Below are 15,308 nucleotides of genomic sequence, written 5' to 3' on the forward strand. Positions count from 1 at the left end.
TCGTGTCAAGTCATGAGTATTCAATTACATAGGTCAACACTAACCCGACATATTTATTAAATGGGTCAAGATTCCTCAACCCTAACACGACTCATTTATTAAACGGATCAGTCGTGTCGACCTATTTATTAGATTTTATCAAAATGAAAAAAAAAATTATGAAAAAACAAAAAATTAAATATTTTTAATATAATATTTAGAACTAACGAGTAACTACATCACAAATAATCATTCAAAACTAAAGCATATCCTAATATCACAAATAATGAATCAGAATATGTCAAAGAAAACAAATCACAACAACTAATAAGTTTATATACTTAGAGTTTGAAGGGTATATTGGTAAAATGTTAATTAATTAAACGGGTCACACGGGTCACACGGGTTCTATGTGTTCAATACTAATCCAACTTGCTTATTAAACAGGTCAGCCGTGTCAACCCGAATATGACACGAACCCGTTAAGTCTCAACCCATAACCTGTTAATTTCGTGTCGTATCGTGTCGGGTTCGTGAGTAGTGTCAAATTTTGCCACCCCAGTAAATTATGACCCGCAATGGACAAATAAGTTTGTGGATGTGAGCGTCCAAGAATAATGTGTGGGCACTGAGGAATGATAATCATTCATAATTAATGCATTCCATTCGGCACCGTACAAAAAAAAAATCTTGTGGACTACTTCATTCACATTTTCATGTTCATGTCTAACAAATTTCTTATAAGAACACTGTATAATCTAGCATAATCTCTTTATTTCCGCTGGATCCTGATTACCATTGTTGGCTTCTGGGGTGTTATGGCTAGCGAAAGTCGTCGTCAGCTTCACGTATTCTTCTTCCCTTTCATGGCCCATGGCCACCTGATACCGACCATGGACATGGCAAAGCTATTTGCAACACGAGGGGTGAAGGCAACCTTAGTCACTACACCTCGGAACGTGCCTTCATTCTCCAAAACTCGTGGCATCAACATTGATATCCAAATCATTAAGTTTCCGGCTGTAGAGGCTGGTCTGCCAGAAGGATGTGAGAATATTGACTCAATAGCGAGTTCTACAGAAATGGTTCACAAATATTTCAAAGCCACTAAGCTACTCCAACAACCACTCGAGCAACTACTACAAGATTTCCAACCTAGTTGCCTTGTTGCCGACATGTTCTTTCCTTGGGCAACTGATATTGCTACTAAATTTGGTATTCCAAGGCTTGTTTTCCATGGGACCTGCTTTTTCCTCTGTCTGTTGACCTTAGTTTGAGACAATATGAACCTCACAAGAAAGTTTCATCTGATTCTGAACCTTTTGTCATTCCTAACTTTCCCGGGGAGATAAAGTTGACAAGGATGCAACTTCCTGACTTCATTAAGCTTGAAGTTGAAATGGACCTTTCCAAGTTGTTGAAAGAAGTTGTGGGATCAGAATTGAGGAGCTATGGGGTGATTGTTAACAGCATCTATGAGCTTGAGCCGGCTTATGCATTACAAGAAGGTTATGGGAAGAAAGGCATGGCATGTAGGTCCAGTTTCGCTATGCAACAAGGATACTGAAGATAAAGCTCGGAGGGGAAAGGAACCCTCCATTAATGAACATGAATGCTTGAGGTGGCTTGGTACAAAGAAACCCAATTCTGTCGTTTACATATGTTTTGGGAGTATAGCAAACTTTAGTGATTCTCAGCTTATGGAGATTGCAATGGGTCTTGATGCTTCTGAACAACAATTCATTTGGGCTGTGAAGAAAGGAAAAAATGAAAGAGAAGAGGAAGATTGGTTGCCTAAAGGATTTGAGAAAAGAATGGAAGGCAAGGGACTAATTCTAAGAGGTTGGGCACCCCGAGAGTTGATACTTGACCATGAAGCAGTTGGAGGATTTGTGACTCATTGTGGGTGGAATTCGACCTTGGAAGGAGTGACGACAGGGGTGCCTATGGTCACTTGGCCTTTGTGTGCTGTGTAGTTTTACAATGAGAAGTTAGTAACTCAGGTTCTGAAAATTGGGGTTGCTGTTGGTGTTCGACAATGGATAAGAGTAGTGGGAGATAGTATCAAGAGGGATGCAATTGAGAAGGCAGTGAAGCAAATTATGGTGGGTAAAGAAGCAGAAGAAATAAGAGGCAGAGCCAAGGCACTTGGGGAGATGGCAAAGAGGGCTATTGAAGAAGAGGGATCATCCTACTTTGATTTGAATATTTTAATCGAAGAAGTAAGGTCGCATTGTTCTTGACCTTATTTGACACAAGAAATTCCAATATGGTTTTTTCATCATTAAAAAAAAAAGAAAAGATTTATCATTGTTGCTTAGTGTGTGTGAGTTTTACTCGCTTAATTTTTCTTCAATAATTGTAGGACGTGTTTATAATAAATTGGAAATATGTGTCTACTTACCTACTAGAATTTATAATATTATAAGTTGCGTTGCATGGGATTACACAAATTTTAGCTAAATTTAGCTTAAAGGTAATTTTTTCCATTTGTAGCATAGTCCATTTTTTACGTTTACCAGCGTCGTACTCTTTAATTGTTAAATATTAGTTATTTACCCAAAAAAAAAAAAATCACCCATACCACTAGCAACCACCAATCAAGCCTACAAATCTAATACTCAAACTGCTGGGACCCAGCCACCAATGAAGCCCAAACATGTAGTATCACATTAGTAGAGCCATAAATATAACAATATGGCTCTACAAAAGGTTATTTTATCTATTTTACCTTCTTCCTTTACAATCCACCCAACATCAATAGATTTATATTTTTAGCTATTTGATTCAAATAATATAAAAAATTCATTAAATAGCAGTGTGAACACAACCAAAAGAGATTTTTTATTAAAAAGTAATGTGAACACAACAATTTAATAATATATATATATATATATATATATACACACACACACAGATATATAGAATATATCAAAGTAAATGATAATTGAAAGTAAGGCGGTAGAACCAGCCAAGCAGTTGTATATCAAAATAATTCAAAGTATTGAAAACAGAAGTGTTTATTGAATGTACTTCAAAACACTTACAGTAGTAGTAGTAGCAAGAAGATTACAGTGATCAACATGGATCGGTTGGATAAACAGTACAAGGCTTGAAAGCTAGTCCTGGTTTTAGTTACAAGCTTTGTGTATCAGTGAGATATCTTGATCTAAGGAAGTCCTAGAGAGAGTTCTAAGGGAAATCCTAGAAAAGATTCTGCCTTTAATAATAAGGGACAACCCCCCTTATATAAGTGAATAAAGCAGTGAATAGTACAAAGTGAATAGTGACATTTTTCTATTCATATCAGGATCCGTGAGGGGCATCAAAAGCAACAGTAGCCTTAAATCCGGAAGGAATCAGATTGGCTTTAGAGCCGAAAGTAGTTTGGCATGTTGTGCCCAAAATATCAGCAATTATGAAAGTAGCAGGTAAATAGCTTTAACTTCGGGGAAAAACCCTTATCTTGGAAAGTCAACAATAGAGGAAAGCTGCAGCAGTGTTGGATCGTATTGGTGGTGCCAAAATGATTTGTCATATGGACTTTAATAAGAATGTAGTCAACAAGGAATTATTATTATTAGGAAAGCATCTTCGGCAAATAGTAACTAGTGAATATTGAAGCACCATCTGGCTAGACCAATAAGAAAGTCTTGTTCTGGGATCACTATGCTTCTAGGTAGAAGCTGCATCAGACGGGTAACCAGCATAAGGGTCCCATAGGGGATCATCATTGCATTCATGTTCATGATAAGTTAAATATTGGTTACAGAAACCACAATACATTAATGGTTCGTAAACATGATCTCTTGTGAGAAATATTCTTGGGTCATCATGTTCTGCCCATTGTAAATGTCGGACCGCAAAAGCATAAGGTTTACTAAGGAAAACAGAGATTCTATCGGTACATCCAAAGAAATGGTAGTCTTTCCATAATTCTTCAGAGACATCTAGAATTCGATTATTGAAATAACTTCTCCAACATTCAGCAAGAGCATAGGGATGCTTATGAGAAACATAAGCATTTCCTTCATACCACTGACCTTGGTGAGTATATCCATTAATGAGAACAAGATACTTGGAAAGTTGAACATTGATCCAATTATTCTTTTCCCATTTGGGCAAAGTACTCTAACATCGGATGGAAACATAGGGGCTTTCAATATGTGTAACAGCTTTTCAAATAATATCAGGAAATTGGTTAATTTGATCATGACTCGTCAATTTGATGAGTCTGATAAAATCAAATTCAAACATTTGAGAAAGCCAGAAGGGATCATCATCAGAACTATCTTCATAATTAATCAAAAGGCCAGGGAAAGGATGGGTTTTTTCATGTACTCTTAGACTGCTTCCAAAGTATTTCCCCCATTTCTTTTTCATGTAGCCTTTATTGAAGCCATCCGGTTCAACAATGGTAGGAGCAATAGAAACAAGGGTTTTGAAATGTTTAAGCCAAAGATCAAGATCTTTGCTCATAGCCTTGCTTTCAGAAATACAAGATTGTCCTTCTGGAGGCAAGTTGGCAACAACACTTTTAAGCAAAGATTGGTTTTTTAGACTCAAGCTAGCAAAATCAGTACCCATTAAAGTCTTTCTATCCATTGAATGGATTTCCTCTTTGCCAAAGAGTTGACTAATAAGATTTGATTCATCATTATGGTTTTGAGAGTTAATAAGGTAATTAAAAAGTTGGTCGGCAAAGACTCCATTTTCAGTAGTAGGGTCAACAATTTGGGTAGTAAGGTTAACAAGGTGAATTTCAAGCGCTCTCATGATTTTGTCGAATAGTTTATGGTGGTTTGAAGAATGGGAAGCTTGAAGGTTGTCAAGAATGAATTTAATGGAATCTGGTAATTCACTATAGACTCCATTACAGAATTGCAATTCTTTGTTCAATACTTCTTGTAAGGTTAATATGATATCACCACTGGAAGATGTCACCTCTGCCGGGACAAATTCCTGAAGGGATGTTGCATTACTGGATTTTACTCCAGAAGATGCGCCTTTATGCATTACAAAAGGATGTCCCGCTGGGAACCTTTCGTCTTGAGGAAAGTCCTGTGCAGGTGCTTTCCCCTTGTCCCTCTTCTTTGCCGAAGAAGTCATAATATTCCACTTAGTAGTGGTAGTATTAAATCTTACTTTCTCCTTCCAAGTAATGGAGAAGATGTTAAGCCAGTTGGCCATAGTCAATAGTATAATGATAGAATGTTTTTTGAAAAAATGAGAGTAAATATTATCAATAAAATTCTTTTGAAAAATATGTTTCAAAAGCCAGAGTATAATATTAATATATCTTAGTTGTGCAGGACAATAAGTTTTAGGATGACAATGATCATTTTTTGGGAATATTGGGGTAAGAGGAAGACTTGGTCCGGACAAGTTTGAACCATGCTAAGGACTTGGTTAAAAGGCTAGTGCAAAGGATCATTTTTTGAATTGTAGTATCCGTAGGAAATTCTTTAGTGAAGATATACCTTTCACTAAAGTTCTTGTCATTATGTATGTCAACATCAATATTGCTGGGGTAACTATCATTCATCAAGACTTTGTGACAATTAGCAATTATTGTTGGCAACAAATTATCAGAGAGTTGTCCACTAGTTTTCTTAGAGCTATCTTTTTGTTTAATAAAGCTAAGATGTTCATTAACAAGATTAAAAGCATTATCAATATGAGTTTCACACTTTGAGCAAAAAACAAATTTACTTTTTGTCCAAAAGGATCAGTAGTAATTCCGTCATCTTCAGTAAGAAAAGGGTATAAAGAGTTAATAAAAGGCAAACCAAAAATCACTTTATCAGTCATGTTTTCAACGAGCACAGAAGGAATTTTAAAGCAAACATTATCATGGGAAACATGAGCATTATTTAATTCATATTTAATTTTCATTTTTGTTCCCTTAGCAGAAACCAATCTTTTAGTAGATTTTTCAAAATATTTGGAAGGGATCAATCCTTCTTGAATACAATTAACATTAGCACCAGAATCAATCATAGCACAATACATTAATGGTTCATAAATAGGATCTCTTGTGAGAAATATTCTTGGGTCATCATGTTCTGCCCATTGTAAATGTCGGACCGCAGAAGCATAAGGTTTATTAAGGAAAACAGAGATTCTATTTGTACAACCAAAGAAATGGTAGTCTTTCCATAATTCTTCAAAGACATCTAGAATTCGATTATTGAAGTAACTTCTCCAACATTCAGCAAGAGCATAGGGATGCTTATGTGAAACATAAGCATTTCCTTCATACCATTGACCTTGGTGAGTATATCCATTAATGAGAACAAGATGCTTGGAAGGTTGAACATTCATCCAATTATTCTTTTTCCATTTGGGCAAAGTACTCAAACATCGGATGGAAACATAGGGGCTTTCAACATGTGTAACAGCTTTTCGAATAATATCAGGAAATTGGTTAATCTAACCATGACTCGTTAATTTGATGAGTTTGATAACACCAAATTCAAACATTTGAGAAAGCCAGAAGGGATCATTATCAGAACCATCTTCATAATTAATCAAAAGACCAGGGAAAAGAGGGGTTTTTTGATGTACTCTGAGACTGCTCCCAAAGTATTTCCCCCATTTCTTTTTCATGTAGCCTTTATTGGGGCCATCCGGTTCAACAATGGTAGGAGCAATAGAAACAAGGGTTTTGAAATATTTAAGCCAAAGATCAAGATCTTTGGTCATAGCCTTGCTTTTGGAAATACAAGATTGTGCTTCTGGAGGCAAGTTGGCAACAACACTTTTAAGCAAAGATTGGTTTTTTAGACTCAATCAAGCAAAATCAGTACCCATTATAGTCTTTCTATCCATTGAATGGATTTCCACTTTGCCAAAGAGTTGACTAATTAGGTTTGATTCATCATGATGGTTTTGAGAGTTAACAAGGCAATTAAAAAGTTGGTCGACAAAGGCTCCATTTTCAGTAGTATGGTCAACAATTTGGGTAGTAAGGTTAACAACGTGAATTTCAAGCACTCTCATGGTTTTGTCGAATAGTTTATGGTGGTTTGAACAATGGGAAGCTTGAAGGTTGTCAAGAATGAATTTAATGGAATCTGGTAATTCAATATAGACACCATTTTGGTATTGCAATTCTTTGTTCAATACTTCTTGTAAGGTTAATATGATATCACCACTGGAATATGTCACCTCTGCCGGGACAAATTCCTAAAGGGATGTTGCATTATTCGATTTTACTCCAGAAGATGCGCCTTCATGCATTACAAAAGGATGTTCTACTGGGAACCTTTCGTCTTGAGGAAAGTCCTGTGCAGGTGCTTTCCCCTTGTCCCTCTTCTCTGCCGAAGAAGTCATAATATTCCACTTAGTAGTGGTAGTATTAAATCTTACTTTCTCCTGCCAAGTAAGGGAGAAGATGTTAAGCCAGTTGGCCATAGTCAATAGTATAATGATAGAATGTTTTTTGGAAAAATGAGAGTAAATATTATCAACAAAATTCTTTTGAAAAATATGTTTCAAAAGCCAGAGTATAATAGTAATATATCTTAGTTGTGCAAGACAATAAGTTTTAGGATGACAATGATCATATTTGGGAATATTGGGGTAGGAGGAAGACTTGTTCCTGACAGGTTTGAACCATGCTAAGGACTTAGTCAAAAGCCTATTGCAAAGGATCCTTTTTTGAAATGTAGTATCCGTCGGACGTTCTTTGGTGAAGATATTCCTTTTACTAAAGTTCTTGTCATTATGTAAGTCAACATCAATATTGTTGGGGTGACTATCATTCATCAAGACTTTGTGACAGTTATCAATTATTGTTGGTAACAAATTATCAGAGAGTTGTCCATCAGTTCTCTTAGAGTTATCTTTTTTTTTAATGGGGTTAAGATGTTTAAAAGCATTATCAATATGAGTTTCACAGTTTGAGCAAAAATCAAATTTTACTTTTTGTCCAAAAGGGTCTGTAGTAATTTTATCATCTTCGGTGAGAAAAGGGTACAAATAGTTAATAAAAGGCAAACCAAAAATTACTTTATCAGTCATGTTTTCAACAAGGACAGATGGAATTTAAAGCAAACATTTTTATGGCAAACATGAGCATTGTTCAATTCATATTTGACTTTCATTTTTGTTCCATTGGCAAAAACTAATCTTTCAGTGGATTTTTCAAAATATTTAGAAGGAATCAATCCTTCTTGAATACAATTAACATCAGCACCAGAATCAATCATAGCAACAACATCAAAAGCATAATCATGGGCAACAACAATTTTGACCTTAGTGTACCATTTAGGCAGCATATCAATCAAATTAATCAAGACACGATTAGAAACATTACCAGAAGGAGAAGCTTGTTGATCGGATTCATCTCCGTCTTTTTGCTCATCATCATCAGATTGGTGTTTATCCATGTTTTTATCATCTTTAGAATTAACAATTCTTGTTTAAGATGATCATTATCATGTTTAATAGTTTTAACATCATTTTTTAACTGAATTATTTCTTGTTTAACAGTTTTTATTTAATGTTGAAGATCATTAACAGTTATTTATTTTGATTTATTTTTATTAAATCTTTTCAAAGTTTCTTCAAAACTTATCATAGAATTAGGTATTTTAACCTTGTCTTCTTTTGTTAAGTTTTTCAAAAACTTGTCAAGATAATCTTCAAACTGCAAATCAGGAGGAGTAGGTTTAGAATACCAATTTTTTGTAAAAGACGTGGGATTGGGTTTTCCAACAAATCTTTTAATTTCAGGTAAGCTTAAACCATCATCAAAAGCATTTTTTAAAGAATCAGAAGATAATGAGTCAGAATTTGTGTCTTCATCAGAAACAAATTCTTTCTCATTTCTTGAAATAGCACAAGTAGTGCTTCTAGAAGTAGAAGTTTGCTCGGTTTTAACTTTTAAATCAGTAAGCATTTTTTCAATCTTTTCAACAATTGATCCTTGAGAGGTAATTAAATAAAAAATCTTACTCTGAGAAGTTTTAAAGTCAATATTTTTTCTTTGACTGGGTAAATCAATCAAATGTTTGTCAGGTTTTGAAACAGCAGTTTTTTCAACAATTTTTTCTTCAATACGGTCAAGTTGTTGACCAATAATATGCAAAGATTCATTAGCAAAATTGTTTTGTTTAATAATGGCAAAAACAGGAGTTTTATCATCAGCAATTTTGAAAGGGGAGGCTTTCACCTCAGTGCTTTCTTTATCATTTTTGCAAGTAATCAAAACATTTTCAAGGGGTGGATGATTGGATTTTCTTATTACGTTCAAGTAATTGGTATGAACCTCATTTCTCGAAACATAATAATTCTCAAGATAATCAAAAAACAAAATATGTTGTTTTAACAAATTCATTTTTTCTCTCCATTTCCTTTTGATTCTATCTTTTTTAGACTGAGCAAAAGTACTTTGGTAATACTTCCTTTTATCACGGTTTGCTTTAGAAAAAAATTCATTACTTAAAGCAACCATATCAATTTGGAAAGCAGGGATTTCAAAATCCATATCCATCAAATTTATCACATGCAAATGATTGTAGCAAATAGGAGGAGTTTCAATAGGTGGAAAACCAGATCTAGAAGGAGCATCAGATTTTGCATCTTCTTCTTCTTCTTGATCACTTTTTGAAGGAAATTCAGGTTTAGTTGAATAATAAGTATTGCTAACTTGGGAATTGTTGCTAGCAACTCCTTTTAGCTTCAGATCTCTAGGTTCAAAATTCTTTTTTAAAAATTCATCAACATCAGAGTTTCTTTTAACAAAACTTTCAGATCCAATAAAGGACTTTCTTCCTTCATTGATTCTTAAAGGTTTGTTAGTAGGAAAACATTTGGTATCATCAAAAAATATTTTAACAGTTCCATCAGTATATTGAGCAATTTTAGTAAGATCAAGTTCATCAAAAACAAGTTTAACAGGTGGTGCAACTTGTTCCAAAGTCCATTCTCTGGGAAGAGTATTATCTTGCCATTGAATCATTTTAGGGACTTAGATCTTAGCATCAGGGGTGGAACAATGAATTAACATAGTTTTTCCAGCAGGATCACGTCCTCTAGACCGAGGAGTTAGCTGGGAATCAAGCAATCTATAAAAAATTCGGTAAATAAGAGTAAAAGGATTACTACTATCATCCATATCATAACCAGATGTCAATATATTCAAAGTTAAAGCTTTAATAAGAAAAGGAGTTGATGCTTCTGTGCTAATGTGTTTACGTGATGCTAGATTTAAGAAATTTAATGATAGCATTCTTGGCATGATTACTGCTTCTTTGTATGATGGTCCTATTTGCTTTGATTATTATCCTAATCTTGCTCTTGCTTTGGATGATCCTAATATTATTAAAGCTTTAACTTTGAATATCTTGACTTTTGGTTATGATATGGATGATGATCCTATTATTTCTTACCGAATTATTAATTGGTAAAAATGATTCTATTGATTTTGATAATTTAACTTATGGTGATATTTTCAGCACTATTAAAAAACTTGGAATTAATATGTTCAACGATGAAAAATGGTTAAAACAACAGTTAAAAGATAAAAAGAAAGCTAAATATGAAATGAGTAATTTCTGTGAACAATATGGTTTACCTCCTATTGCCCCTTCCAGGCAAAAATGAAAAAGTAAACATGATAAGGTTTACAAAATTATTCCCGTAAAAAGCATAAAAGATACAGAACCCACTTTGTTAAACCCAATGATTTTTATGCTAAAAACAAATCTGTTTTTTGAAAACATGAGAAACAAAGATCAGGTAAAGATAAATGCTTTAACTGTGGTAAATTTGGCAATTTCAGTAAAAATTGTAACCAAAAGCCTGGTAAATTGAAAAATACGTTCAACAAGTTAAATATTAATAATAATGATCAAAATGAACTATTTCAGATTCTTGAATCTGCTGCTTCAACTGAATCCTTTCAAGAGGATTTCTCCTCCTCATTTGATTCTAATTATCACCTTGTAGTGATGTTTCTAAATCCCCTAATATTAAACTTGATTGTAGAAATTACTGTTGTAATGTGATAAAATCTGTTAAAATGTTAACTAAAAGTAAAGAAAGTGATGATATACTTTTAACAATGATAAGTAAAATTGAAGTCAAAATTGTTGTTGCTATGATTGATTCTGGTGCTGATGTTAATTGTATTGAAGAATGATTGATCCCTTCCAAATATTTTGGAAAATCTATTGAAAGATTGGTTTCAGCTAATGGAACAAAAATGAAAATCAAATATGAATTAAATAATGCTCATGTTTGCCATTATAATGTTTGCTTTAAAATCCCTTCTGTGGTCGTTGAAAACATGACTGATAAAGTGATTCTTGGTTTGCCTTTTATTAACTCTTTATACCCTTTTCTTACTGAAGATGACGGAATTACTACTGATCTTTTTAGACAAAAAGTAAAATTTTATTTTTCTCAAAGCGTGAAACTCATAATGATAATGCTTTTAATCTTGTTAATAAACATCTTAGCTTCGTTAAACAAAAAGATAGCTCTAAGAAAACTGGTGGACAACTCTCTAATAATTTGTTGCCAATAATAATTCCTAATTGTCACAAAGTCTTGATGATTGATAGTTACCCCATCAATATTGATGTTGACTTACATAATGACAAGAACTTTAGTGAAAGGTATATCTTCACCAAAGAATGTCCTACGGATACTACAATTCAAAAAAGGATCCTTTGCACTAGGCTTTTCACCAAGTCCTTAGCATGGTTCAAACTTGTCCGGAACAAGTCTTTCTCCTACCCTAATATTCCCAAAAATGATCATTGTCATCCTAAAACTTATTGTCCTGCACAACTAAGATATATTACTATTATACTCTGGCTTTTGAAACATATTTTTCAAAAGAATTTTATTGATAATATTTACTCTCATTTTTCCCAAAAACATTCTATCATTATACTATTGGCTATGGCCAACTGGCTTAACATCTTGTCCCATACTTGGCAAGAGAAAGTAAGATTTAATACTACCACTACTAACTGGAATATTATAACTTCTTCGACAATGAAGAGGGACAAGGGGAAAGCACCTACACAGGACTTTCCTCAAGATGAAAGGTTCCCAGCGGGACATCCTTTTGTAATGCATGAAGGCGCATCTTCTAGAGTAAAATCCAGTAATGCAACATCCCTTCAAGAATTTGTCCCGGTAGAGGTGACATATTCGAGTGGTGATATTATATTAACCTTATAAGAAGTATTGAACAAAGAATTGCTATACCAGAATGGAGTGTAAAAGTAAAGAAAGTGATGATTTACTTTTAACAATGATAAGTAAGATTGAAGACCCTAATTTACAGAAAGATTATCTTGACAAGCTTATGAAAAACTTAACAAAAGATGAAAAGGTTAAAAGACCGAAATCTACGATAAGTTTTGAAGAAACTCAGAAAAGATTTAATAAAAATAAATTAAAAGAAATAATTGTTAATGATCTTCAACATGAAATAAAAACTGTTAAACAAGAAATAATTCAGTTAAAAAATGATGTTAAAACCATTAAACATGATAATGATCATCTTAAAGAAGAATTGTTAATTTTAAATATTGATAAAAACGTGGATAAACACCATTCTGATGATGATGAGCAAAAAGATGGAGATGAATCCGATCAACAAGCTTCTCCTTCTGGTAATGTTTCTAATCGTGTCTTGATTAATTTGATTGATAATCAATTGTCTCTTGTTAAACATATGCTGCCTAAATGGTACACTAAAGTCAAAATTGTTGTTGCTATGATTGATTCCGGTGTTGATGTTAATTGTATTGAAGAAGGATTGATCCCTTCCAAATATTTTGAAAAATCTATTGAAAGATTGGTTTCAGCTAATGGAACAAAAATGAAAATCAAATATGAATTAAATAATGCTCATGTTTGCCATGATAATGTTTGCTTTAAAATTCCTTCTGTGCTCGTTGAAAACATGACTGATAAAGTGATTGTTGGTTTGCCTTTTATTAACTCTTTATACCATTTTCCTATTGAAGATGACGGAATTACTACTGATCCTTTTGGACAAAAAGTAAAATTTGATTTTTGCTTAAAGTGTGAAACTCATATTGGTAATGCTTTTAATCTTGTTAATAAACATCTTAGCTTCATTAAACAAAAAGATTGCTCTAAGAAAACCGGTGGACAACTCCCTAATAATTTGTTGCCAACAATAATTGCTAATTGTCACAAAGTCTTGATGAATGATAGTTACCCCAACAATATTGATGTTGACTTACATAATGACAAGAACTTTAGTGAAAGGTATATCTTCACCAAAGAATGTCCTACGGATACTACAATTCAAAAAAGGATCCTTTGCAGCAGGCTTTTCACCAAGTCCTTAGCATGGTTCAAACTTGTTTGGAACAAGTCTTCCTCCTACCCCAATATTCTCAAAAATGATCATTGTCATCCTAAAACTCATTGTCCTGCACAACTAAGATATATTACTATTATACTCTGGCTTTTGAAACATATTTTTCAAAAGAATTTTATTGATAATATTTACTCTCATTTTTCCAAAAAACATTCTATCATTATACTATTGACTATGGCCAACTGGCTTAACATCTTCTCCCTTACTCGGCAGGAGAAAATAAGATTTAATACTACCACCACTAACTGGAATATTATGACTTCTTCGGCAGAGAAGAGGGACAAGGGGAAAGCACATGCACAGGACTTTCCTCAAGACGAAAGGTTCCAGCGGGACATCCTTTTGTAATGCATGAAGGCGCATCTTCTGGCGTAAAATCTAATAATGCAACATCCCTTCAAGAATTTGTCCCGGCAGAGGTGACATATTCCAGTGGTGGTATCATATTAACCTTACAAGAAGTATTGAACAAAGAATTGCAATACCAGAATGGAGTCTAAAAGTTATGAAAGTGATGATTTACATTTAACAATGATAAGTAAAATTGAATACCCTAATTTACAGAAAGACTGTCTTGACAAGCTTATGAAAAACTTAACAAAAGATGAAAAGGTTAAAAGACCCAAATCTACGATAAGTTTTGAAGAAACTCTAAAAAGATTTAATAAAAATAAATCAAAAGAGATAACTGTCAATGATCTTCAACATGAAATAAAAACTGTTAAACAAGAAATAATTTAGTTAAAAAATGATGTTAAAACCATTAAACATGATAATGATCATCTTAAAGAAGAATTGTTAATTCTAAATATTGATAAAAACATGGATAAACACCATTCTGATGATGATGAGCAAAAAGACGGAGATGAATCCGATCAACAAGCTTCTCCTTTTGGTAATGTTTCTGATAGTGTCTTGATTAATTTGATTGATAATCGATTGTCTCTTGTTAAACATATGCTGCCCAAATGGTACACTAAAGTCAAAATTGTTATTGCTATGATTGATTCTAGTGCTGATGTTAATTGTATTGAAGAAGGATTGATCCCTTCCAAAATATTTTGAAAAATCTATTGAAAGATTGGTTTCAGCTAATGGAACAAAAATGAAAATCAAATATGAATTAAATAATGCTCATGTTTGCCATGATAATGTTTGCTTTAAAATTCCTTCTGTGGTCGTTGAAAACATTACTGATAAAGTGATTGTTGGTTTGCCTTTTATTAACTCTTTATACCATTTTCTTACTGAAGATGACGGAATTACTACTGATCTTTTTGGACAAAAAGTAAAATTTTATTTTTCTCAAAGCGTGAAACTCATAATGATAATGCTTTTAATCTTGTTAATAAACATCTTAGCTTCGTTAAACAAAAAGATAGCTCTAAGAAAACTGGTGGACAACTCTCTGATAATTTGTTGCCAACAATAATTCCTAATTGTCACAAAATCTTGATGATTGATAGTTACCCCAACAATATTGATGTTGACTTACATAATGACAAGAACTTTAGTGAAAGGTATATCTTCACCAAAGAATGTCCTACGTATACTACAATTCAAAAAAGGATCCTTTGCACTAGGCTTTTCACCAAGTCCTTAGCATGGTTCAAACTTGTCCGGAACAAGTCTTTCTCCTACCCCAATATTCTCAAAAATGATCATTGTCATCCTAAAACTTATTGTCCTGCACAACTAAGATATATTACTATTATTCTCTGGCTTTTGAAACATATTTTTCAAAAGAATTTTATTGATAATATTTACTCTCATTTTTGCAAAAAACATTCTATCATTATACTATTGACTATGGCCAACTGGCTTAATATCTTCTCCCTTACTTGGCAGGAGAAAGTAAGATTTAGTACTACCATGACTAAGTGGAACATTATGCTTCTTCAGCAGAGAAGATGGATAAGGGGAAAGCACCTGCACAGGACTTTCCTCAAGA

The 15,308-nt window shown here is 33.4% G+C and overlaps 1 pseudogene; it reads left to right on the forward strand.

Annotated features, from left to right (window-relative positions):
• Positions 1 to 725: 725 nt before the first annotated feature.
• Positions 726 to 2,222, forward strand: LOC142641991 (scopoletin glucosyltransferase-like; annotated as a pseudogene).
• Positions 2,223 to 15,308: the final 13,086 nt, after the last annotated feature.

The sequence above is a fragment of the Castanea sativa genome, chromosome 7 (genome assembly GCF_040712315.1).
Source record: "Castanea sativa cultivar Marrone di Chiusa Pesio chromosome 7, ASM4071231v1".
Classification (NCBI taxonomy): domain Eukaryota; kingdom Viridiplantae; phylum Streptophyta; class Magnoliopsida; order Fagales; family Fagaceae; genus Castanea; species Castanea sativa.